This window comes from Ornithorhynchus anatinus, chromosome 6, assembly GCF_004115215.2.
Source record: "Ornithorhynchus anatinus isolate Pmale09 chromosome 6, mOrnAna1.pri.v4, whole genome shotgun sequence".
In the NCBI taxonomy this organism is placed as follows: domain Eukaryota; kingdom Metazoa; phylum Chordata; class Mammalia; order Monotremata; family Ornithorhynchidae; genus Ornithorhynchus; species Ornithorhynchus anatinus.
This window is the reverse complement of record NC_041733.1, coordinates 16,018,812-16,026,814: the sequence shown is the minus strand read 5'-3', so window position 1 is coordinate 16,026,814 and position 8,003 is coordinate 16,018,812.

The window sequence follows — 8,003 nt, the reverse complement described above, 5'->3', positions numbered from 1 at the left end:
AGTGAATGAAGCTTACCGGTCCCCTCCTCATTGCCCCTTTATCAAGATGTGTTCTGCGTCAAGCAGATCTAGCACAAACCGGTATTTCAGGACGGTCTGTCGGATCAGAACTCCTGGGTTGGCAATCAATTAATCAATCAATCAAGTGAGCAAGCAAACGAGCAATCTTACATACATATCCTTTATCCAGTTGCTTCTCCTACCTGTAATTGAATTTAGGGTCCATCCCTCCTTGTGGGGAGGAATGGTGTCTACTGATTCTATTGTACCCTTCCAAGCGCTCAGTACAGTGCTCTGCACACAGTAAGTCCTTAATAAATACTATTTATTGATTGGTAGTATTTATTGAGCACCTACTATGTGCAGAGCACTGTACTAAATGTTTTGGAGAGTATGATAGAACTTAGAATAGTGCTTGGCACATAGTAAACGCTTAATAAGTACCATCATCAGCATCGTCAACTTCTAGTTCCCATCTCCGCTCTCAGGGAGCTTACAACCTAGAGGGGAAGACAGGTTCTAAAATAGAATAGAAGTAGAGGGAGCAATAGCGTATAAAGATATACTAAACACTATGGGTTTTCTTTTGTTTTTGTTTATGGTACTTAGGAAGCACTTACTATGCGCCAGACACTGTGCTAAACTCTGGGGTAGATACAAGATCATAATAATGTTGGTGTTTGTTAAGCACTTACTATGTGCAGAGCACTGTTCTAAGCACCGGGGGAGATACCAGGGTATCATCAGGGTGTCCCACGTGGGGCTCACAGTCTTCATCCCCATTTTACAGATGAGGCCACTGAGGCACAGAGAAGTGAAGTGACTCGCCCACAGTCACACAGCTACCAAGTGGCAGAGCCGGGAGTCGAACCCGTGACCTCTGACTCCCAAGCCCGGGCTCTTTCCACTGAGCCACGCATCAGATTGGACACAATCCCCGGCCAATATGGGCCTCACCAACTAAATTAGAGGGAGGAGGATTTTATCCCCGTTTCACAGATGAGTGAAGTGACATGACCAAAGTCACGCAGCCGACAAATGGTGGAGTCAAGATTAGAACCCAGGCCCTCTAAGTCCCAGCGTGGCTTAGGGGCAACAGCACAGGCTTGGGAGTCAGAGGTTGCGGGTTCTAATCCTACCTCTGCCACTTGTCTGCTTGATCTTGGGCAAACCACTTAGCTTCTCTGTGACTCAGTTACCTCATCTGTAAAATGGGGATTAAGACTTTGAGCCCCACGTGGGACAACCTGATTACCTCGTATCTACCACAGTGCTTAGAACAGTGTTGGGCACATAGTAAGTGCTTAACAAATACCATAATTATTCAGAGCTTACAACAGTGCTTGGCACATAGTAAGGGCTTAAAAAATACTATCACTGGAAAGAGCATGGCCTTGGGAGTCAGAGGTCATGGGTTCTAATTCCCCACTCTGCCATTTACCAGCTGTGTGATGTTGGGCAAGTCACTTAACTTCTCTCTGTCTCAGTTTCCTCATCTGTAAAATGGGGATGAAGACTGTGAGCCCCATGTGGGACAAAGTGAATACCTTGTACCTCTCCGGCGCTTAGAACAGTGCTCTGCAGATAGTAAGCACTTAACAAATATCAACATTATTATTATTATTATTATTTTTTCTAGGTCAAGCTGCTTCTTGTGGGTTGAGGAGAGGAAAATGAGTACTCAAGCGCCTAGGTGGTTTAAAGTTGAGGAGAATATCAAGTGGGGAGTTGAAGGATAAATCAGGGAAGGCTTCTTTAAGTGAGAACTAGATGCAACAAGCTCACATTCTCCTGACCCTTTGTGCCTTTGAAGGTCCATCCTCTGGTGTTTCTCCACATACTCATTAAATTGATGCTTCCTGTTAGGTTTCCCCTTGGAAGATTTATGCACTTCCCTCACCCTTCCTGTACTCCCCCTCTCCTAGAAAAGAATTTTCCTCAGGAAAATTCTGTTCAAAATACACCCCAGGCCTGAGCAGACAGTGTCAAGATGTCTCCAGTCTTAAGTAAGGGTTATGATTTATGGGTTACATTTATAGAGCTGTTCTGAGCAACTTTACTTGGAAGGAGTTATAGGAAAAGTATGCCACCTTCTTGTTGCCCAGCTCTGAAACTGCCTCTTTTCACCAGAAGAGAAACTTTGTGATGTAAAAATAAACCTTTTAGCCCAGCGCAACTAAGAAAACTCATTACAGGAATAGGAATTCCCTCTTCTCTTGTTGGTTTTTCAAATGTTTTTGTACTTTCAGAAAAAATCTCATTCAGCCAACAGGAATGAAAAGCTATTCAGCTGTGAAAACCTACTCAGCTGAGACAACTGACCAGAGGCGTTGGGCCGTTTTCTATGAAGAAATTTACTCTAGGGATTAATACTTTATGAGAGAGCTAGAATGAAGAAGTGCTTAGAGGCAGATTTGGGGGTGGATATGCAATGACGAAGGGGTCAATGACAAAGTATAAGAGAAGGTAAGATAAATAAGGGAACACTTTGCCAGTTAAGAGTCTTTAATGTCATTTTGCTCATAGAAACTGCTTTTAATGGAAGATTTTCTAAAGAAAAACTTCTCCACTCTGTGAGCCGAGAGACCAAAAAAGCAGAACTTCAGATAGGAAAGAAATGCTTCAACCCACTTGGGTTTCTGCAGTCTCCTTCATTCAGTCCAATCAATGGAGTGCTTAATGTGTGCAGGGCACTGTAGTAAGCACTTGGGAGAGTACTCTAGAGCTAGTAGACAATAATAATAATGATGGTGTTTGTGAAGCACTTATTAGGTGCCGAGCACTGGTCTAAGCACTGGGTAGATACAAAGTAATCAGGTGTCCTACGTGGGGCTCACAGTCTTAATCCCCATTTTACAGATGAGGACACTAAGGCACAGAGAAGTCAAGTGACTTGCCCAAGGTCACAGAGCTAAGTGGTGGAGCCAGGATTAGAACCCACGACCTCTGACTCCCCAGCCCATGTTCTTTCCAGTAAGCCATGAGCCCTGCCCTCAAGGATTCTAGCAAGGAAAGCAGACACTAAAATGCATTTTAGGTAGGAAGAAGCAACTGAGTTTAAAAATATTGAGCTTCCATATTTTTGGTCCTCAAAATGTTGATGAGAGTCTATGTCAGTGTTACCCGATTCAGGCTGCTACTTTAAAAACTGGCTGTTAGGTCGTTGTAGGGGGGGAGCAGCACGGCCTAAGAGAAGGAGCTCAGGCCTGGGAGTCAGAGCACCTGGGTTTCAACCCCAGCCCCGCCACCCGCTTGCCGTGTGACCTTGGGTAAGTCACCTGCTCTTTCCGTGCCTCCGTATCCTCATCTATAAATTGGGGATTAGATACCTGTTCTCCCTCCTCCTTAGACTGTGAGCCTGATGAAGGGCAGAGATTATGTTCAAATTTGAACCTAGTTCAGTTCTTGACACATAGTATGGACTTAGTAGTAGTAAGCACTTAACAAATGCCATAAAAAATAATAAGAATGATAAGAAAAAAGATTTGTTAAGTGCTTAGTATGTGCCAAGCATTGTACTTAGCGCTGGGGTAGATACAAGGTTATCAGGTTGGACCCAGTCCCTGTCCCACGTGGGACTTCCAGCTGAAGTAGAGGAAGTAGGATTGCATCTCCATTTTAACAGAAGAGGAAACTGAAGGCCAGAAAAGTGAAGTGACTTACCCAAGGTCTCACAGTGATAATAATAATGGTATTTGTTAAGCGCCTACTATGTGCCAAGCACTGTTCTAAGCTCTGGGATAGATGCATGGTGATCAGGTTATCCTACGTGGGGCTCACAGGTAACTGAGGCACAGAGATGTTCAGTGACTTGCCCAAAGTCACACAGTTGACAAGTGGCAGAGGGAGGATTAGAACCCATGCCCTCTGACTCCCAAGCCCGTGCTCTTTCCACTGAGCCACGCTGCTTCTCTGTAGACAGCTGGCAGCATGGGAATTAGAACCCAGGTCCTCTGTGTCCAACCTAATTTACTGTAACCACCCCAGCGTTTTGTACAGTGCCTGGAACCTAGCGCTTAACAAATAAACACAATTACTATTACTCTGATTCCCAGGCCTGGGCTCTTTCCACCATGCTGCTTCCCTAGCAAACATCATCATCATCATTATTATCATCATTATTATTATTATTATTCTCCCCAGGGGAAAGAAGAGGAGTTCTGGCCTTTCAGGGTGAAACCACTGCTGCCGTTCCAAGTTTGGACTGCTCTTCCCTCCCACATCCTCCCCACGGTGACCTGCTGCTCAGGCCCAGGTGGAGCTGACCGAGGAGAATTCAAAGAAGAGGTGTGGTTGGCCCTGTGGGATTGAACCCAGACCCAGAAGGCGGGAGACTAGCTCGGTGAACTTGGGTAAGTCATTTAACATCTCCGTGCCTCAGCTTCCCCATTTCTAAAAACAAGGACTAAATTCCTCTTCTCCCTCGTCCTCGGACTGTGAGTCTCTCGATAGACAGGGACCGTGTCTGAGTCCGTTACCCTAGTGCTTAGCATGATACTTAGCACGTAGTGCTTAGCAAATATCACAATTCTCCTTCTCCTCCTCCCTCCCCTCCTCGTCTTCCTCCCACTCTCTCTCTGCTCCCCTTTCTTCTCCTACTCATCCAAGGAATGGATGCATGGAATCCAAATTCTGCATGGAATTCCAAGAAAGGGAAACCTCCAAGTTGTGGCAGGGAATCAGAAATGATGGTGGCCCAGCCATGGGGGTCTTAACTGCAGTTTGGCATATCAGTTTCCGACTCCCTGATTCCCACAGTTGTCAGAGATTGCTGTCGCAAGATACAGAAGCCGGAAACAACACGGGTCTTCTAAACTCGCTTTACACTACAATCATCATACTGCCATGCATCGAAAGGGGCTCCGTATTTTGATGATAATGACGCCGATGAACTGAATCCTTTTCATTCATTCGATTGTATTTATTGAGTGCTTACTGTGTGCAAGGCATTGTACTAAGCGCTTGGGATAGTACAGTAGAAGCAGCGTGGCTCAGTGGAAAGAGCACGGGCTTTGGAGTCGGAGGTCATGGGTTCGAATCCCAGCTCCACCGCTTGTCAGCTGTGCGACTGTGGGCGAGTCACTTCACTTCTCTGTGCCTCAGTCACTTCACCTGTAAAATGGGGATTAAGACTGTGAGCCCCACGTGGGACAACCTGATTCCCCTGTGTCTACCCCAGCGCTTAGAACAGTGCTCGGCACATAGTAAGCGCTTAACAAATACCAACATTATTATTATTATTACAATAGAACAACAGACACATTCCTGCCCACGCATTTCCAGTCACGTGTGTGTTTTATGAATTTTGAGCAACCCCTGAGAAGGGGATGAGAGACAGAGCTGGTAAAGATGAATAGCAACAGTTGAAAATCACGCAGAGCTCTGAGTTCTGTGTCTTAGACGAAGAAGGTTTGTGTAAATTGGTACCAACCGTGAAAATAAGCAGTGGCCTACGTGCCTGGGGACTAAAAATAACTCTAGAGGACCTAGTGGAAGCCAGGGAGGAGCCTAATGAAGTTTAATATTCTCTTTCTTTCACTGCCTCTTTCTTGTGGGTTTCAAAGGGATCTGCCTTTGAGTGGGAGTGTCTCTACAGTGGGACCCCACTGTAATTCTCGTTCTCCTTAGCTTAGCGTTAAGGAGGAAGTCGAAGGTCATAGGATCAATCAGATGAGAAGCCGTGTGGCTTAGTGGCAAGAGCCCGGGCTTGAGAGTTCAGAGGTCATGGGTTCTAATCCCGGTTGTGTCACTTGTCTGCTGTGTGACCTGGGACAAGTTGCTTAATTTCTCTGTGCCTCAGTCACCTCATCTGTAAAATGGGGAGTAAGACTGTGAGCCCCAGTATTTAGAACTGTTCTTAGCACGTAGTAAGCGCTTAACAAATACCATCATTATCATTATTATTATTATTATTAATCAGCCAGTCAATGGGCTTACTGGGCACTTACTCTCACTCAGTAGTATTTATTGAGTGCTTACTATGTGCAGAGCACTATACCAAGTGCTCGGAATGTACAATTCGGCAACACATAGGGACAATCCCTGCCCCATAACGGGCTCACAGTCTAAACGGGTATTTAAGCGCTTACTATGTGCAGAGTACTGTTCTAAGCACTGGGGTAGATACAGGGTAATCAGGTTGTCCCACGTGAGGCTCACAGTCTTAATCCCCATTTTACAGATGAGGTAACTGAGGCACAGAGAAGTGAAGTGACTTGCCTACAGTCACAGAGCTGACAAGTGGCAGAGCGAGATTCGAACCCATGACGTCTGACTCCCAAGCCCGGGCTCTTTCCACTGAGCCACGCTGCTTCCCCTGCATGCAGAGCACTGTATTAAGCACTTGGGTGAGTACAGTACCACAGAGTTGGTAGATACGTTGTCTGCCCAAAGTGAGCTTTCAGTCTAGAGACGGAGACAGACAATAATATAAAATAAATAATTTACGGTTAGGTGTTTTAGTGCTTTGGGGCTGAGGGTGGGACAAACACTCACGCCCAAAGGGCACAGATCCAAGTGCACAGATGATGTAGAAGGGAGAAGGATCTGGGGAAAAGATGACTTAATCCAGGAAGGCCTCTGGGAGGAGAAGTGACCTTAATAAAGCTAAAAAGGATGATGGGGGCTTTTGGAAAGGACCAGGGGTGGTCAGTGTGGGTGAAACCAATGCAAATTTTCCAGCCCAAAGATTAACGTTGCAGGCCGAATGACTTTCAAAAGCGTTCGGTAGGTTTGCGTTTGCAGTTGTTCTCCAGCCGAAGTTTCGACGTGAGCAGAGAGGATACAAAGTCGAGACGCCGAATGTTAGAATACGATAAGCATTTCTTATTTCACTCCATAAAATCCGCACATCTGAATAAACTTTTTAAAAAATTATTTACCAGTATTTTACACTATTTACAGTCAAAACAATATACAAGGGTCCCATACAATTACAGTCAGAGACAGGATGAAGATGTGAATTCGGAAAGTAGTGAATGGCCAACTCTTAGCTTGAGGCAAAAATAGTATATCAATCAATCGCTAGTATTTACTGAGCCACTCTGATGACCAGGGTATTGTACTGAACATCGGGGAGAGTACACGAGATTTAATAGATGAGATCCCTCTTCTTAAAGAGTGAGACCCATCCCTCTCTTCCTCTCCTTCTAGACGTTAAGCATTCTGGGTGACGGCTCCAAAAACTGGTTTTGCCAACCAGAATGAATCCGGAAGAACTAGATCATAATTCAGTGATCAGACACTGCACAGAGACAGCGAAAGATGACAGGCAGGGTTGTAACTGTCCTGTACGTGGACATTTCTGGAGGACTGAAGCATCCTGCTTCGATTCTGCAACAGGCTTGGGATACTATCACAGGTGACTTATCCAAACTGAACCCCCTTGTATCAGGCAGCCTCCTTCTTAAATCCACCGGCATCAAAATCCCCTCTTGGTTTTCCTCCTCTTTCCCTGAAAGCAGTTCGGTTCAATAGCTCTAGTCCAAAGTCTTTAGGCACAAAGAACCAAGGATGATCAATGAATGATCAATGTCTTTCCTCTATTTTCCTCTCCCAAGTGCTTCACATAATAACTAGCCCCCGAAAGCTACTCAAAGAATGTCACGGACAGTGAGGATGGTGATTGTAATAATACTAATAGTGGTATTTGTTGAGCACTTACTATGTGCCGAGCCCTCAACTAAGCCTAGGGTAGATAGAAGATAATCAGGTTGGACACCGTCCCTGCTCCATTTTACAGTTGAAGAAACCGAGGCACAGAGAGGCCAAGTTTTTCGCCTAAGACTACACAGGCAAGTGACAGTGCCGGGTTTAGAACCCAGGTCCTCTGACTCCTAAAACCATGCTCTTTCCATTAGGCCTCACTGCTTTTCCTGATTGATGCCTGCTGTTTTCACTTTGCAGCCTAGATTGTCTTAGTTGCAGTAGACGGTAGTTTAAAACCCGGTTTGAGAGCTGTAATGAGACGCCGACTCATTTTTTTCTGTGCTATATTGTTAAGC